This window comes from Brassica oleracea, chromosome C4 (genome assembly GCF_000695525.1).
Source record: "Brassica oleracea var. oleracea cultivar TO1000 chromosome C4, BOL, whole genome shotgun sequence".
Lineage (NCBI taxonomy): Eukaryota > Viridiplantae > Streptophyta > Magnoliopsida > Brassicales > Brassicaceae > Brassica > Brassica oleracea.
In genome coordinates, this window is record NC_027751.1 from 21,608,285 (window position 1) to 21,627,601 (window position 19,317).

A 19,317-nucleotide genomic window follows, 5' to 3' on the forward strand; every position below is an offset into this window, starting at 1 on the left:
CATCTTCCTGGCCCGGGTCTATGATCCGAGGCGCATCATTCCCTCGCTCTTGAAAAGGATTTGACCTCAAATCCATTTTACTTCCTTGGAGTTTTGATGTCATTTTCCTCGAGTACATGCATCCCCAAATCTCAGGCTGATAAGCATGGTCTATTATTTTGTTCCTTACACTTCCTTGAGACTAAACATGTTTATCCTGGACACTCAAAACAGAAACTAGAATACCATGATCATATGTGCAAGACATGTACTTGTTAAGATCAGAAACCAAAGTTTCTTTCCCTAGAACATGAGGCACATGTTTCAGATCATTATGAAGCCTATCAAAGAAAGTGGTGTACACCGGAATGGTGTCAAGGCACATGATAGCATAGTTCCTAAAGAACAATTTCAAAACAGGCACACGTTTCTCAGACTTAGAACACAAAAGATCAAGTTCAAACTGAGAATTACTTATCCAAGGCTTAGATTACCCTTGTGCACTCTTGTATATCCCTTCTTGAGAGGAGGCATTGATTACCCTTGTGCACTCTGTGACACAAGTTTTTCAGTCAGCATCATTCCTAAGGTGATAGTAGACCATCTGAGCTTACAGATAGAGCCTTATGAGGAGTCATTCACTTTTGTGGATTGTTTTAAAAGGAATTCAGAAGGAATCGTCAGAAACCTTGAGGTGCAGATAGGAATTGCCCTTGTTTCAGTGGATTTTAATGTCCTGGATATCACGCTTCAAGAATTCTTCTCTACTACTGGGGAGAGCCTTCATGGCTACTGTAGGAGCAGTTTGTAACATGCAGACTAACCAGTTGTACCTGACACTGATAGACCCTAATGTGTATGATCGATTGATAGTTGTCAAGCCACATATGTCCTCCATGGAGATTAGAGATTATCCAGGTTTCATAGAAGTTTGTTACTCCGATTCTAGAGCAGAACGCAAATCAGACGGTGAATCATCGATAGACACCCAGCCTGAGCGATCGTTCAAAAACCGGTTTGAGGCCACGATAGACAAGAATCTTGAAGCATCGATCGACAGTTGGGCAGACGAAGACCACCGAGAGAGATTTGTGAATTCGACTGCTACCCATACAAAGAGGAAGATCTGTGTAGTGCAGCTTGCTGAGTATGGAGTATACACAGATGAGGATGGAAATGCACAGACAATGGATGGGAAGATCATCAATGTTTCTAAGGAGGAAATAGAAGCAATATTGGAGATGGATGATAAGTCAGGAGGGAAGTATCTGAGTTTACCACAGTATGAAGGGTGTTTTCAGATGCCTGGAGTTCGTCCTCCAGTACACTACCCACCGGCTAGTTCATACAACAAAGACAACATCGAGGAACTCCTGAATGACATCTCTACATCAAGGAACAAAATGTTTGATGAGTTTTATGAAAATATAGATGATGTTTATTTTCCTATGCTAACCCCATTGCAGGATTAGAAAGTCGGATGAAGTCACTGAAATTGAAAGTGGATTCAGCTCAAACGATTATTCAAAGGCAGCAAGAAGACAGAACCAGAGGTGAAGAAGCAATCAAGAGCTTTGTTGGTACATGGTTCGAGAAGAGCAGAGAAGATGTTGATACTTGTTTCCGAACAAGTATTCCACTACCTCCATTCACGCCATAAAACATCCAGAAAGTCAAGCTAAATACCTATAACAAAGCGCTTAATGGGATGCAACCCATTGGTAAGATCTTTCTGTTTTATTTTACATTTTTTGCTAATTTTTCATGTTTTATTTTCAGATAAAAAAAAGATACGAGTAGACGATTGCGCTAAGCATCGACTGATAGGACCGGCCGGTATCGATCGACAATTCATCATCCGCAGCGATCGATTACCACTGAACTGTGTCGATCGACACCTATAGAGCATGTATATTGTTCTTCGTTGTTAAATTGTGTACTTTTGATTTATTTATCCACCAATATTCGACTGGATAACAATGGGACAGTGTTGTTTAAGTCTTGGTCGAGGTTTACTGATATTGTGCTTTATTTTGAGTTTTATTCATTGTTTTTTTTTACTGAATTGTTATTAAGCCAACAAAGTGATAATGATCTTTTTACAATTTGATTGCTACTCTAACCACTTTCTAGCACCATCTAGATTTATTGACTTCCTGATGTATTAGATGGAAACACCGCAGTGTATCACGTGTTACTCACATCAACACTTACCGAGAATGTCTGGAGAAACCAAACCTGACTTCCAACCTTAATCTACTTTACTCGCTTATTTTGGGGCTTGGTATACATTGGTTACAATAATACTTTATTATTCTTTCAAAAACCATTTTTTATTTTAAAAGAATAAAAGTGAATAGTTTTGTTAACAAAGTTTTGGTTCATGTATGAACCAGGATTGACCGTTTCATTCGGCCGTCTGTTCCCAGGGTTTCAACGGTCCAATACGGGTTTTTCCAGTTCAACTTTAGTTGGATTTTTCCATTAACCCAACCCGGATTGGTGTCTAATTTGCGGTTTAACCCGGTCCAGATTTAAGAACATTGATGATCTTCGATTTTTAAACAAAAAGAAGTGCACTGATCTTCGACGTTATTTTACATTTTCTGAAATATAATATTTTACATATGTTTATTTTAATATTAATATTATATTTATAAATTGGGAACTAATTTCATTTATTTGAATTTTTTGCAAATCTTACATACTATTATTTAAATAACATTAATTACTAAATGATGGTCCGCACCTTGTGCGGACAAATATATATCCAATCAATTCTAAATTTAGCATAATTGTTTATTTCAATCTAAATTATTAATTAATTTCAAATATTAAATAATCAGAAAATCTAATTTGAATTTTTAAATTATAATACAACTTATATAATGGCTTGGTACTTGCAAATCTTTTATTTATTCTATCAACAAACCATACATGTAAAAAGAATCATCATCATAATCTAATAAAGTTTTATTAATACTTTAAAATAACATAATTGATAAATCTACAAAATAAAACCAGAATTAACAATTACCAATGAAGCCTATGAAACCAAACCCCTCTATATTAAAATAATAGTATAGATGACAAAACAATTTTTTAATTTTCCAATGATTCCTACGAACTTTTGTTTAATTGTATTCTATATGAATTTCCACTTCATCGGAGTTTATAGTGACAGCTATTAACAAAATATACAATAATTAAAAACATATTTATATTTAACTAAAACTTTAAAAAATAAAAGTAATAAGTTACATATGTCTAGTAGAACCTAAATCTCCTATATATTAATTGAGGAACATTTGAAAAGATGTAACCTCAATTTTGTAATAATTAAAAAAATCTCTTGTTTATGTGTTAATCAATTAGGTAGTTAATTAATCATACGTGTCACCCTCAAATTGAAATTGAAAAACATGTTGGTCCAATTCGATTTTTATATCTCATCAAAAACATTTAATATCAACTATATGATATCATATGATATTAATTAAAGCAAAGTGGATATTTATTATATATTATTTCCTTAAATAAAACCTACGGAATTACCTAATGTGATTATGATATATATATAGTAATTAAATGATTTTAAATAATGAAGATTTGCTAATAATCTGTTTGTTTTCTATCATTTTTGTTTAATTCTTTACTATTAAAATAAATTACACAATTACATTAATCATATATTAAAATTTTAGATTTTTTTGTATATGTTGTATTTTCAATTTTTCAAAACGAGTATAAATTACTAAAACTGTTAAAATTCTCACATAGACTTTTGTGATCAATGTTTAAATTTTTTTCTATAATAAGATACAATGATAATAAAATCATATAAATAAATAGTTTTATTTTAATAGGTATTTATGTTAATATATATATATATACTTCATATCGGTTAAATTTAATTATATATCATATACGATAGATAAGATTGATTGTTTTGATTTTTTTATTCTAAAATGGTTGCGAATAAACAACAGCGGTCATTTGATTTATATTTGCAAGCCAATTTATTACATAATAGTCACTGATTTTTTAGTTATTTAATATATAATTATTATTTTATTATTTCATATTACGAAGAAAAATATAAAATAAGTATTTATTCTGCACAAGGCACAGATCTTAACCTAAGTATATATCTCTTTAATAATTTTGAATCTTAAAAAATTTCTAAATATCAGGCCAAAATAAATGAAAGAAATGAGAATAAACTCAAAAATCAATATTTATATCGAGTAATAACCAAAATCACACAAAAAGGAGAAAAATATCAAAGATAGATAGGATTGGCACGTGAACGTAAACTTCTCATAACCATAATTAACTTTTAAATTGCTAAATCATGATATAAAACCGAGCTGACATAGTTTCATTGTAACCAAATAGTAGGCATGAGATTCTTCGACCTAAACGTTAGGTTTTTATGGGATAAATAATTTTTGACCTAAAATATTTTTAAAATTGGGATCAGTTCATTAGTAAACAAATTATGTACTTAACAAAACAAATTTAAAAAATTGTTTAAGGACCAAATATATTAATTCGATCAATAATATAATTTTTTTTTCCATACGATATTTCTTAAATAATTTTCATATAAATTTACCCTGCGTCTTATCCTAGTTTTTAATTATAACGGCAAGAGATTGTATTTTTTGGACACATAATTTTTGATTGGTACCCCGATTATAATGAAACCTACAACACTATATAACTCTTCCTTAACATAAAAGAGGAAAAAAATCCTTCTAAAACTAATAAAAAAGGAAATATTATATTATTTAATATTATTAAAGTAAATATTTGTTAAATATTCTATAAAACTACTACTAAAATTTAATAATACCGTTAATAATTATATTGAATATAACGGAAAACATTTATTAGATAATCACTAAAATTGTTTAAAACTAACAATTCAAAAAATTATTTATCAAAACTAATGAATAAACCTAAAATCATGGAAAATATAAAAATAGGCTTCTAAATATTAATAAAAACATAACAAATAAAAATAAAATAACACGACAAATCAGCAAAACAACCCAAAATTATGGTGAATATGACATGTGAGCGAAATCACTTAGCAAATGTGACAAATAAATAAAATAAATAAATACCAACCAAAATTATTAAATATTTCTAACTGATTCTTAACTGATTTCTTACCGCATGTTTATATTAATGATTTATAATTACAAACTAAAATTATTTTAAAATATGAAATATAAATAAAATTACCAACTAAAATAATAAAGAACATGATAAATAAATATATTACCTAAGATTATGGAGAATATTGATATACAATTGATTTTCTCAGTTTTTAGCCATGATATATAAGTGTTTTAAAACCTATTTATTATGTTTTGGAATCTATTCAGAGTCTTCAGTATGTTTTGGAGTAATGTGGTGATTTTGGAGCATTTTGGAGATAAAGACAGAAGAAACTCGTAGTTGTTCATCGAACCAGCCAGAGTCGACATTCACAGTCAACCGTCGATCGACAAACATCTCTTGTCGTCGATCGACAAAGAAGCGCGAGAGCGGGCCGACTTGAAGACCAAGTTCCACATAATTCCAAAAATACCCATGGATGACTTTGACTTAATATTTATGTGTTTTGTCATGTATTGGGAAACACACGCTTTCTTATTTTAATACCACAAAGTTTAGAGTTTTTACTAGTTTGGAGAGAAGATCCAAGACTTCTTCAGAGGTTTGTATTGGAACTCAAATTTTCTGAGCTTATTCTATTTATGCAGTTTATTCAGATATTTGTTATGTTCTGCTTTGTTATGTTTTAGTAATTCATCTGTTAAATTTAGGGTTCAATAAGGGTTATGAAGCATTAGCACAAACTATAGAATTTCTAAGGTGATAGACATTCTTCAAGGAATTGCTTGTAATAATTGTGTTTTAGAGTAACTAGCTAGAACCCTGATGTTAGGATTGTGGACAACTACGATGGTATATTCTGCACCAGAATAGATTCCCTTGAGTTAGGATTGTTAGAAACAAGCGACAGCTTATTTGGTTAAGACTAGTGAGCCTATGGATCAACTCTCTAACACTTGCCTACGGAAGCATCAATCAACGCTAAGTTAATAGCATCAATCAACGCTAAGTTAATAGAATCAATCAACGCTCGATCTGTATCAACAAGCGAAAAATGAGATATTGGACTTTGTCAATAGAATATATTCACAGCGGAAATTGGATACCTTTTGCTTTAGACTTCGAGTTCTAGAATTGTCAACCTAAACATTATATATCACTATAATCATGATTACATGAAACCCTAGATCTAGCTATTTTTCTAAATTGTTTACAACCTCAATCAACTGAACAATTGTTTGTTCATCCTGTTTTCATTTATTTACTGTTTTAAACCTATGAGCCTAGCTTACTCATTAATGCTTTAGATCTATTGGGTGCCCTCGCTCCTATTGGATTCGATCCCAAAGTACTACAACTGAACCTCTTATTTGAGAGAGAGTAAAGTCACTCCTGAGGATACTTTTAGCGATACCAAATTTGGCACCAATGCCGGGCAGCTTTGATCGCCATTAGATCTAATTAGTTTGATTTAGTCTAGGTTATTTTCTTGTTTAATTTTTTTATGATAAATAACTATAACAAAGCGCTTAATGGGAGGCAACCCATTGGTAAGCTCTTACTTAGTTTTATTTTACATTTTTGTTGATTTTTCGTGTTTTATTTTCAGATAAAAAAAGATACGAGTACACGATTGCGCTAAGCATCGACTGATAGGACCGGCCGGTATCGATCGAAAATTCATCATCCGCAGCGATCGATTACCACTTAACTGTGTCAATCGACACCCATCGAGCAGATATATTGTTCTTCCTTGTTAAATTGTGTGCTTTTGATTTATTTATCCACCAATATTCGACTAGATAACACTGGGACAGTGTTGTTTAAGTCTTGGTCGAGGTTTACTGATATTGTGCTTTATTTTGAGTTTTATTCATTGATTTTTTACTAAATTTTTATTGAGCCAAGAAAGTGATAATGATCATTTTACAATTTGATTGCTACTCTAACCACTCTCTAGCACCATCTAGATTTATTGACTGCATGGTGTATTAGATGGAAACACCGCAGTGTATCACGTGTTGCTCACATCCACACTTACTGAGAATGTCTGGAGAAACCAAAGCTGACTTCCAACCTTAATCTACTTTACTCGCTTATCTTAGGGCTTGGTATACATTGGTTCCTAAAATCAGGGAAAATATGAAAAATAGGCTTCTAAATATTAATAAAAACATGACAAATAAAAAAAATAACTTGACAAATAAGCAAAACAACCTAAAATTATGGTGAATATGACATGTGAGCGAAATGACTTAGCAAATGTGACAAATAAATAAAATAAATAAATACCAACAAAAATTATCAAATATTTCTAACTGATTCTTAACTGATTTCTTACCGCACGTTTATATTAATGATTTATAGTTACCAACTAAAATTATTTTAAAATATGAAATATAAATAAAATTACCAACTAAAATTATAAAGAACATGATAAATATATATACTACCAAAGATTATGGAGAATATTGATATTCCATTGATTTTCCTAGTTTTTAGCCATGATATATAAGTTTTTTAAAATCTATTTATTATGTTTTAGAATCTATTTAGAGTTTTCAGTATGCTTTGGAGCAATGTAGTGATTTTGGAGCATTTTGGAGATAAAGACAGAAGAAACTCGTAGTTGTTCATCGAACCAGCCAGAGTCGACATTCACAGTCAACCGTCAATCGACAAACATCTCTTGTCGTCGATCGACAACGAAGCGCGAGAGCGGGCCGACTTGAAGCCCAAGTTCCACATAATTACAGAAATACCCATGGATGACTTTGACTTAATATTTATGTTTTTTGTCATTGTATTGGGCAACACACACTTTCTTATTTTAATACCACAAAGTTTAGAGTTTTTACTAGTTTGGAGAGAAGATCCAAGACTTCTTGAGAACCTTGTATTGGAACTCAAGTTTTCCGAGCTTATTCTATTTATGCAGTTTATTCAGATATTTGTTATGTTCTGCTTTGGTATGTTTTAGTAATTCATCTGTTAAATTTAGGGTTCAATTAGGGTTATGAAAGATTAGCCAAAACTATAGAATTTTTAAGGTGATAGACATCCTTCAAGGAATTGCTTGTAATGATTGTGTTCTAGAGTAGCTAGGTAGAACCCTGATATTAGGATTCTGGACAATTATGATGGTATATTTTGCACCAGAATAGATTCCCTTGAGTTAGGATTGTTAGAAACAAGTGACAGCTGATTTAGTTAAGACTAGTGAGCCTATCGATCAACTCTCTAACGCTTGCCTAAGGAAGCATCAATCGACGCTAAGTTAATAGTATCAATCGACGCTCGATCTGTATCAACAAGCGACAAATGAGATATTGGACTTTGTCAATAGAATATATTCACAGCGGAAGCTGGATACCTTTTGCATTAGACTTCGAGTTCTAGGATTGTCAACCTAAACATTCTATATCATTATAATCATGATTACATGAAACCCTAGATCTAGCTATTTCTCTTAATTGTTTACAACCTCAATCAACTGAACAATTGTTCGTTCATCCTGCTTTCATTTATTTACTGTTTTAAACCTACGAGCCTAGCTTAATCATTAATGCTTTAGATATATTGTGTGCCCTCGCTCCTTGTCGATTTGATCCCTAAGTACTACAACTGAACCTCTTATTTGAGAGAGAGTAAAGTCATTCCTGAGGATAATTTGAGCGATACCAAATGTGGCACCAATGTCGGGGAGCATTGATCGCCATTAGATCTAATTAGTTTGAATTAGTCTAGGTTATTTTCTTGTTTAATTTTTTTATGATAAATAACTATAACAAAGCGCTTAATGGGAGGCAACCCATTGGTAAGCTCTTACTAAGTTTTATTTACATTTTTGCTGATTTTTCGTGTTTTATTTTCAGATAAAATAAGATACGAGTAGACGATTGCGCTAAGCATCGACTGATAGGACCGGCCGGTATCGATCGATAATTCATCATCCACAGCGATCGATAACCAGTTAACTGTGTCGATCGAGACCCATCGAGCAGATATATTGTTCTTCCTTGTTAAATTGTGTGCTTTTGATTTATTTATCCACCAATATTCGACTAGATAACACTGAGACAGTGTTGTTTAAGTCTTTGTCGAGGTTTACTGATATTGTGCTTTATTTTGAGTTTTATTCATTGATTTTTTACTAAATTTTTATTGAGCCAAGAAACTGATAATGATCTTTTTACAATTTGATTGCTATTCTAACCACTCTCTAGCACCATCTAGATTTATTGACTGCATGGTGTATTAGATGGAAACACCGCAGTGTATCACGTGTTGCTCAAATCCACACTTACTGAGAATGTCTGGAGAAACCAAAGCTGACTTCCAACCTTAATCTACTTTACTCGCTTATCTTGGGGCTTGGTATACATTGGTTCCTAAAATCATGGAAAATATGAAAAATAAGCTTTTAAATATTAATAAAAACATGAAAAATAAAAAAAAAACATGACAGATAAGAAAAACAACCTAAAATTATGGTGAATATGACATGTGAGCGAAATCAATTAGCAAATGTGACAAATAAATAAAATAAATAAATACCAACCAAAATTATCAAATATTTCTAACTGGTTCTTAACTGATTTCTTACCGCATGTTTATATTAATGATTTATAATTACCAACTAAAATTATTTTAAAATATGAAATATAAATAAAATTAACAACTAAAATTATAAAGAACATGATAAATAAATATATTACCTCAGATTATGGAGAATATTAATATACCATTGATTTTCCCTGTTTTTAGCCATGATACTATAACTAAACCTCTCATTTGAGTGAGTAAAGTCACTCCTTAGGTTAATTTGAATGATATCAAATATGAAAAAAAAAAACTAAAATTATTAAGGATATAAAAAATAAGCAAATTATCTAAAATTATGAAAAATATGACAAATAAAAAACTACAAATAAGGAAACTAACTAAAATCACATGACAAAGTCATCAAAATCACTTCATAAATAATGGTATAGATAGATATAAAATTATATTGAATCATGTATAATAATAAACAGTAATTTTTGTAACCACTAGCATTAGTAATTTGAATAAAAATTATAAATTACAATAAAAAGTAGGGTGTTATTGGTTTGTACATTTTAATGGATTTGAAAATCTAACTCAAATCAAGTGTTATTGGTCCAATGATTTTAAAATCTATATTCAAATTCACTGTTATTGGTTCTATGCTTCTAAAATAGATTTCAAAATTAGGTGTTATTCAATAGTAAGGATTTGCTTAAACATTTGATTTGAATTTGGATTTGAATAGATTTATAAATGTTTTAAAGAGCAAATTACAAAGAAGCAAATATTGAATTATATTAGTGGCAAGCGGAAGGGTTTTATCCGACAGGTGCATGGTTCGAAGCGTTGCTGCTGGCGGATTTGTGGTGATTATCTTGTAGGACCTTTGGACCTAATACGGAGAAACCCATGTATAAGCTGAATGTGGCCACTGATGGACTAACATGGGGTAATCACCAGCCCCTTGGATGCCTTCGGCAGGCTCTTTGGCGGCTATGCCCAGATTTCCAGTGGATGGTCATTAGGCGCTAATCGTATCTCTCTCGGGGACACCCGGATACAAGGGTCATCAAAAAAATATTGAGTCATACCTTGTTATTTGAATGGATTTGTTTGTCTCCAATAAAAAGTCAATATCTCACGTACAAAAGAAATTTTCCAAATAAACTATAAGTACTTTCATCATGCATGCAATATTCTATTTGCACCAACTTCCATTTTTTATGAAACTTTGATAACCTCCATTTTTTTAGTTGAATGTCGTTTGTATACATGTGTTTATTTTCAAAAAGTTATATTTTTCTGACCATCCATTTTGTATAATTTTCTTTTACTGATTATCCCTTTTGTTGAATACGTATGTCATGATTTCTATATAATCTTCATTATACAGACAAAAAGTTTATAAAACACAAACACATAAAACCCTAAAACCAAAAGCATCAATGGAAGACTCACATCAAGAAACACGTGAACCATCACATGAGTGAGGAAAATGTTCATATATTTAATGGGTACTGAAGAAAATAAAACTTTGATAAATCTACTTTTGGATGTTGTTGCTTCGGGTTTGCGTAACAGTGATGGCACATTCAGAAAATATACGGTGGAGAGACGAATTCTGCCTACCCTCAATCGATTGCATGGATGCAGCAAAACTTATCAACACTACTCAAACAGAATGAAGATCTTAAAAACAAAATATCTGAACGCGGCCGAACTTCTTCACTTTAGTTCTGGTTTTGGCTGGGATTCAACCACAAAAAGGTTTACGGCTTCGAAAGAAGTGTGGACTGAATATCTAAAGGTAAAACAATTCATAAGACTATTTACTATTAATTTTTTGTTTTGTTAATTTTTTATTTTATTTTAGGCACATCCGAATTTAAAAATATTTCGTGACTGAAAGCTTTGAAGAATTTGATGATCTCAAAATTATATTTGACAAGAATATAGCAACGGGTACGAATGCTATTGGATTAGGTGATACTACTGATGCACAAAAAACCGTTGGAGTTGCAGAAACAGAAAAGGAACAAAAAATAGTGGTGAAGAGTTATCTTTTCATGACCAACAAAACTATGAATCTCAATCATCGTTTTTTTTTGCAGCCCTCCAAATGATACTGTAGAAAAGCTTCCTTTACGAAAGAGACAAAAGACTAGTCCTCTTAACAAAGTTGGTGATCTTTTCACTCAAAAAGAAGGTGTAGAAGAAGTTAATGAGATGAATGCTTTGACAACAATCACTCACAAACTCTTCAATTTGATAGAAGGAAGAGAAAGAAGACAAAAACAAGAGGCTGGACAAAGAGAAGCAGAGAAAAAGAAAAATAATCTATGGGAAGCAATCAAAGAATTTTCTAATTGGAGGAATATGTACGTTACGATGCTGTTAAATTGATTCATCAACTAGGAATGAAAGACGTATTCATTAGCATGTCCGTTGATGAACGTTGCGGTTGGATTAAACATAACGTGATATGATTTTGATTTGATCTATTACTTATATGTGGTTTTTATTTATTTATTATTTACTGATGTTGGATCTTATATATTGTTTTTTTTTTTGCATTTGATTACATGGTTTTTTTAATGAAATTGGTGTTGGTATCCTTTGTTCTTGTTCGAAACATGCACCAAGCATGTGTCTTTCATACAAACATATTACGATCCACTAAGCACATGTGTCTTGCCTTGCATACAAAATAGACAAAAAATTAGAATAGTGTTTTCCTTTGTACATTTTTTAAAACTTTTTTTATTGATTGTAAAGTATATGAAAATATGTAAAAATTTGAGATGTGCACAGTACAGTTTTCTTCGATTGCACAGCATGTCATTTTTATATTTATGTAAAATTTACATACAATTAAAAAGTAAACGTTTAGCACATCAAAATTTACATATTTACGTATCTATACAAGCTTTTTTTAATGTAAAGTTTTCATAAATATAAAATGATAATTGTGCAACTGAAGAAAACTTTACTAACTGAAAATGTATAATTTACAAAAATAATGATTCTAGTTGCTTATTAAAAAAAAAAAAAAAAAGAGAAACCCACCAAAGAAAATAATAAAACTCTCGTGCTTGTTTGATAGCCCTTTTGTCAAAGGAATAAATTAGGTCTGGGCAAAATTAACCGGAACCGAAAAAACAAACCGTACCGAACCGAAATTATCCGATCCGAAACCGAACTAGAAAATATAATAACCCGAACGGTTCCTATTTTAAAATATTGTGGGTACCCGAACCGAACCGGAACCAAATTGATAACCGAATGGGTACTTTTGGGTACCCGAAATATAATACATACTTAAAAAAATACTTATACTTAGATTTAAATAACTAAAATGTTTAAATTATGTTATAAATCCAAAAAAAAAAATTTATTTACATTTCAACTAAATACTAAAATATTCAGATTTCATTAGTTATAGTTTTAAAATTCAACAATATTTTATAAACTTTAACATTTAAAAAATTAAGTATTTTTGGGTAATTCAGATACTTTTTATTTGGGTAATTCGGGTAGATTGGTTACTTTTGGGTAGATTGAGTACAAAAGTAACAAGAACCGAACTGGACCTGATAATTTTTGGATAGTTATCGGTTTCTAACGTAATTATCCGATCTGAACCGAAACCGAACCGATCCGAATCGATTTTTGGGCGGTTCCTGTTTGGTTACCTAAAGTCCAAAACCGAAAAAACCGAAATCCGAATTAACTGAACCGAAACCAAACCGAAAACCGAATGCCCAAGACTAGAATATATTATCAAACATGGATCCAGAATTTTTTGGGCAACAAGAATCAGAAGAAAAAGAGTCATATTTGTCGCATGAAGACGATAAGTTAAATGCCCATATTGTTTTATTGCTGCTCTTAATTTTCCGTCAGATGATGTGTTTGACGAAGCGACAACGTGAACTTCAGTTACAAATTGAACGTCCCACACGGCGCCCAATCACAAGAGCTGGTTAAGATTATATAGAAAATGTGCCAAAAGAAGATCCTTTTCATTTTAGAGAGTTATACCGGATGTATCCAAATATTTTCTTGAAGTTATGCAATTTTCTTTGAGAGAAGACAAGTTTAACTGATACAAGATATATCAGACTTAATGGTTGCATCTTTTCTCCTAGTAGTTGGCCAAAATTCGAGGTATTGCTATACAAGAGATACTTTTAAGAGATACCAAGTTTGCTATAAGTGAGAATTTTCACAAAGTTTTGCGAGATTTAAACCAAATTTCACCAAGTTTTATGGCTACGGCTGGCCCCGGAACACCTCAAAAGATTAAAGAAAGTACAAGATTTTATCCTTATTTTAAGGTACATCATATTTATTATTTTTTACCATGATTCAATTATTATTTTCTGTAGAGCATAATTTTTCTTCTATGTTTAGGATTGTGTCGGAGCTATCGATGGTACACATATATTTGCAATGGTACAAAAAAAGATGCAGCTCCTTTCTGCAACAGAACGCAAAATGTGTTGGTTGCATGTAATTTTGATCTTGAATTCATATACGTGCTTAGTGGATGGGAAGGTTCAGCTCAGAGTTCAAAAATATTGAATGATGCTTTAACAAGGAACACTAATCGAAACCAGTTCCAGAAGGTACATATATATAAATAAATATTTTAAATCATACATATGTTTCTAAATAATTAATTACTTTATTGTGTAAAATAAGAAATTTTTTATCTAGTTAATTGTGGTTTTGCAAATCGCCAAAACTTTTTTAGCTCCATATCGAGATGTTCAATACCATCTGCAAGAGTTTTCTGGTCAAGATTCTACTCCTTAGAATGATAAAGAGTTGTTTAATCATCGTCATGCTTCCTTGAGGAATGTTATCGAGCGAATTTTTGGTATATTCAAATCTGCACCTCCTTTTCCTTACAAGACACAAACGGAGATCGTACTTGCGTGTGTTGGGTCACATAATTTTCTATGGAAGTTCTGTAGAACCGATAATTTTCCTGAAGAAAAAGACTCTGACGATGTTGAAGATCTTGAAGAAGTTAATAACAATGATGAATAAATTCTTGTAACTCAGGATCAGCAAAGAGAACATGCCAATCAAGTGAGAGCCACAATAGAAACAAATATGTGGAGTGATTTTATGCTATAAATATAACCTATGATATATGAAATGAAAAACATGTGTTTTAGTTTTTATTATTTTTTATTTTACTACAAAGAATTTATTGTAAATCCATTTGATTGATTTATAATAATCCACCTATTTAGATTTTGAATTTTGTATGACTGATTCTGAAATCTATTTGTTTGATTTAAAAATCATCTAGCGCGAATTTATCATATATATTCATAATTTATACTTGTATGAAAACTATATGATTATTCTTTTGAAAATTAGTACTCTCTCTCTGTTTCAAAATGATCAATGTTTCAGAAAAAAATAATTGTTTCTAAAACATGCATATTTCACATTTTCAATGTATCTAATAATGATAAATTACAAATTTAGGAGACATTAATTGTGTTTACTGAATTATGATTGGCTAAAAATTATGGGAAATAGCTAATCACAAAAAATAATACATATATTAACATGTTTTCTTATATGTGAAACTCTAAAATATATATCATTTTGAAACAGAGGGTCTTTTGAGAATAAACTTATTGATAATAATATTATTAACTGTTTTAATGTTAATAATATTCTTTTGTGTTTGTGTTATTGGTCATAATTATTTGTAACTTCATTGTTTGTGTATATTGTTATTGATAAGTTGGTGATAATAAGATTTAGAAGAAAATGTAAAATAAAATATTAATATTCATATATATTAACTCTTCTTACTGATAAGGATCTTATATATTATCGAATATATATCTAATTAATCTTTGCATGATACAAAATACAGGATGATTAGATAAATAATGGAATATGCCTAGGATTAGATTTTATTAGTAGGCAAGATCTTTATTATATATGTATTTGGTTGTCAGTTTAGAAACTATTAAATTGGTTAATATCCATTTTGGTTTAAACATAATAAAAATATCAATTTGTTGGTATTGAATTTTGTTGTTATGATATATGTTATAAATTAATTTCAGGACCGTTGAAAAACTTAAGTGACAACATTTTAATAATAGATAAAAAATAGGACTTAATTTTAATATATTAGATGAATTTATTAAATCCTAGGAGGATTTCTAAATCCATTAAAATACTAGAACCAATAACCCTCACTTATAAATATAAAATTTTAAAGATGGAATGACTAGATTTATTTACACAATTTTCTTGTAAATAGCTGTCTTGTAACTTTATTATTTTTTTCTTTTCTTTTCTTTTCCTATTTTTATCATGTCTTTCTTCATCCACTAAATCAAAAGCTATTTCGAATGGGTAGCTAGAGATTATCGATACGATTTTCTTTTGTTCAGAATAAATTCGTTTAATTGTTTTATATAAAGTTATTTTTCCTTAACTGATGCTCCAACCTGATTTACGGAATATAAACAAGCAACACTTCGAGCTTAGCTGGTCGTAAGAATTAGAGACAAACCTGTTATGAACTTAAAGTTTAGGAATCTATAAGTTGTATGTATTATTACTCAATAATAAGGTGCCCTTGTATATGTGAGTTACAAAGAGATAAAATGAAAGCGATAAATATGGAAAATGTACAAATATAAGGAAAAGAAAATAGGGTTTCTTTTTCCCTAAAGCCCAAGCCGCATCTCTCTCCTCTTCATGCGGCCGCCTCTCTTTCTCTCTCTAGGGTTGTGTTGTCTCTCTCTCTTGGTATTGGACCGGTTATAGATCGGGTCGGTTATAGACATCCATCATATGGTCTATAACACTTCCCCTTGGATGTCATAACCATACAGAGTTCGTAATACGATTTGGATGTTGCCTCATTAAAACCTTACCAGGAAAACCCAGTGGGATAAAACCATGGTTAAGGAAAAAGAGTACAACACGCATTACTCCCCCTGTTCTGAACATCACTGAAAATCTTTCAGTCTACGTATCCCAATCTCTGTATATGTCCTTCAAGTTGGCGCATCCCAACCTGATGGTTGAGCTTTATGGAGACCAATGACTAATGGTCTCAATATCAAGGCAAGGCGCCAATAGTACTTAAGGTTAGGGACGTGTATGTCTTTAGTGCCTTATGGTCAAACATGAGCTAAACTTATAGGAGATTCTCGGCAAGAACACATGTCCGGCCTAGTATGGCTTGTCTATTACATCAAGGCGCCAATGGTACTTGGGTAATGGACTTTACCGGACCAAAGACATATTTCTTGTCCTTCTTGGGACCAAAGGATCCGTGTCCAAGTCAGGGATATTCACGACCATGTCCTTCTTGTGGACCAAACAGATAAGAGTCTAAAGCAAGACTTATGCATCGTCCATCTCAGGACTAAATGGACTTCTTTATCGTCCACCTTTGGACTGGATGGATCAGTGTCCAAAACAAGTGATCTCACGCCCATATACTAGATAATGGGTGAGACTGGTCCACATTAAATCCCTTGAGTACCCTTTTCTGTATATACTATTTGATGCACAAGGATTTCATTGTTAATGTACTCAAGCTGTAGTCCCAAACAAAACTTTGTTTTCCATGATCTTTCATCTCAAACTCTTTCTTGAGATATTCAATTGTTTGGAAAATTGTACCCAGAGGTTCCTAGGATATTCAGATCATATACTTTGATGATTATCAATATTGTTCTCGAGAACTTGTTGTACTTTCAGCTCAATACTCTATAGTACTTTTATTATCCAGTGGATTGTATAAATATGCAGCCACTACATCAATTTGCTGCAAGTCTACTTTTTCTCTCTTATATAGCCAGACTTATGAGAAATCTAAAAGTAGTTGCATCCATCACATGGGAGTATATCTCCTCATAATCTACTACTGGTCTTTGTTAGAATCCTTGTGCAACATTAGATTTATATCTCACGATTTCTATTCCTCACAAGACCCATTTATATCCACTGGTTTTAACATCATATGGCGTTTTAATCATATGGCCAAATACACTAAATACGGCTTTCTTCTTTAAACTATTTAACCCCACGTTTCCATTTAATCCAATTTGTTCTACGAGTGTGCACTCTTATACTAACGTGGGTTCATGATCCTCGCTTATATTGATAAATTCAAGTGCTACCTTGAATGCAAATAAATCATCTTATGTCGACATTCCTTATTGGTTCCATTATGTTCCAGACATGATATAATCGATTGAGATTCATTATTATCAGGACCTTTAATACTTTGCAGCTTGGCGTCCCAAGCTACATTGTTTGGTACCTGTACCTTAGAGCCGGCCGGCCTTATCTCCATGTCTGGGATGGTTTCCTTAGTAACCTCGGATTTAGATTTTGATTATCATTCTTTTGTTTCCGAGGATTCTTATCTTGTGGAACCTATTGGTCTATCTTGTATAGACTCTGTATCAACTTGACTGTGTCTCTCTTGGACATAAATTTCGTTGGTGTTTTACAAGCTGGTTTATATATAACTTAGTCATTTTTTGGGTCAGCAAATGTGTCTGGCATTTGATTAGCTAGCTTTGTAAATGTATAATCTTTGGACGTCTATTTCACATTCTTTAGTCCGAGGATCTTGCCAAGACAATGATGGTCGATGCCATTCTGTTTCTCTTACCAGCTTATTATTTTCTCCCCCTAATGTTGGATAGTCGAATTCATTAAACTTGCAATCCGTGTTCTTGGCCACTAAATAGATCACCCATATTTGGCTCAAGGTACTTCATTATTTGTGGGAGATTCATATCCAACATATATCCCCATCCTCATCCTCTTCTAAGGATCCATCTTAGACGGCACATATATTTGTGGTGGCTTATCCAAATATCTTAAGATGGTATATGTCTGGCACATGACCCGTAATAAATTTGAGATGTGAATATCTATGCTCACTTAAATGGTATGATGCTTATTAGTTAAGGTGCATGTAAATTCGTGTGTCCCCAAGCCTTGGACTGAGAGTTTGGACCTATGGGTGATGGCCAAGCTATATATAGTATGGACATGTGCGGATTTGTCCTCACTGCCCCCTCATGGACATACTATAATCTTTAAGTGCTTTGGGACATCATGGCCTAATGAGTTTCCCTTGTGTTCATGCTACACACGTGAGATTCTATGGGATAACTCTTTGTGCCTTTTCCAATATCAATTTCGCATCACGTTTTGGACTAGGATGGCCAATCCGGTCATGCCATAAAGTGTATAATTTCGTGGGTAAACCAATCTGGTTACCATAACTTTTGCCTCTATCATACTGATCTTGGCATAGTCTTAGATCAATAGCGAATGCATGTATAGTCTTTAGGACTTAATATGGTCTTGGGCGATTTTCATAACTCTGAAGGAACTGTTGTTTCCTTTTTCCCATTGTACCATTGTGGAAACCATTCTTATATCTCTATATTTTATAATCTCAATGGGTTTCTCTGGGTGAATATAAAGCATCTAAATTCTTGCCCTTATACATATCTGGCCATAGACCTTAATGTATACTTATCCGCAATTTATAAACTCATATTGGCGTTTGTTTCAATAAAATCATTCATTTCTTTTATTAAGTTTTAATAAAACAAGTTCGAAGAAATGAAAACATAG

General features: G+C 31.9%; 1 pseudogene; it reads left to right on the top strand.

The window, feature by feature from the left end:
* The first annotated feature begins 764 nt into the window (after nucleotides 1-764).
* On the top strand, nucleotides 765-12,143 carry LOC106338376 (annotated as a pseudogene).
* Nucleotides 12,144-19,317: the final 7,174 nt, after the last annotated feature.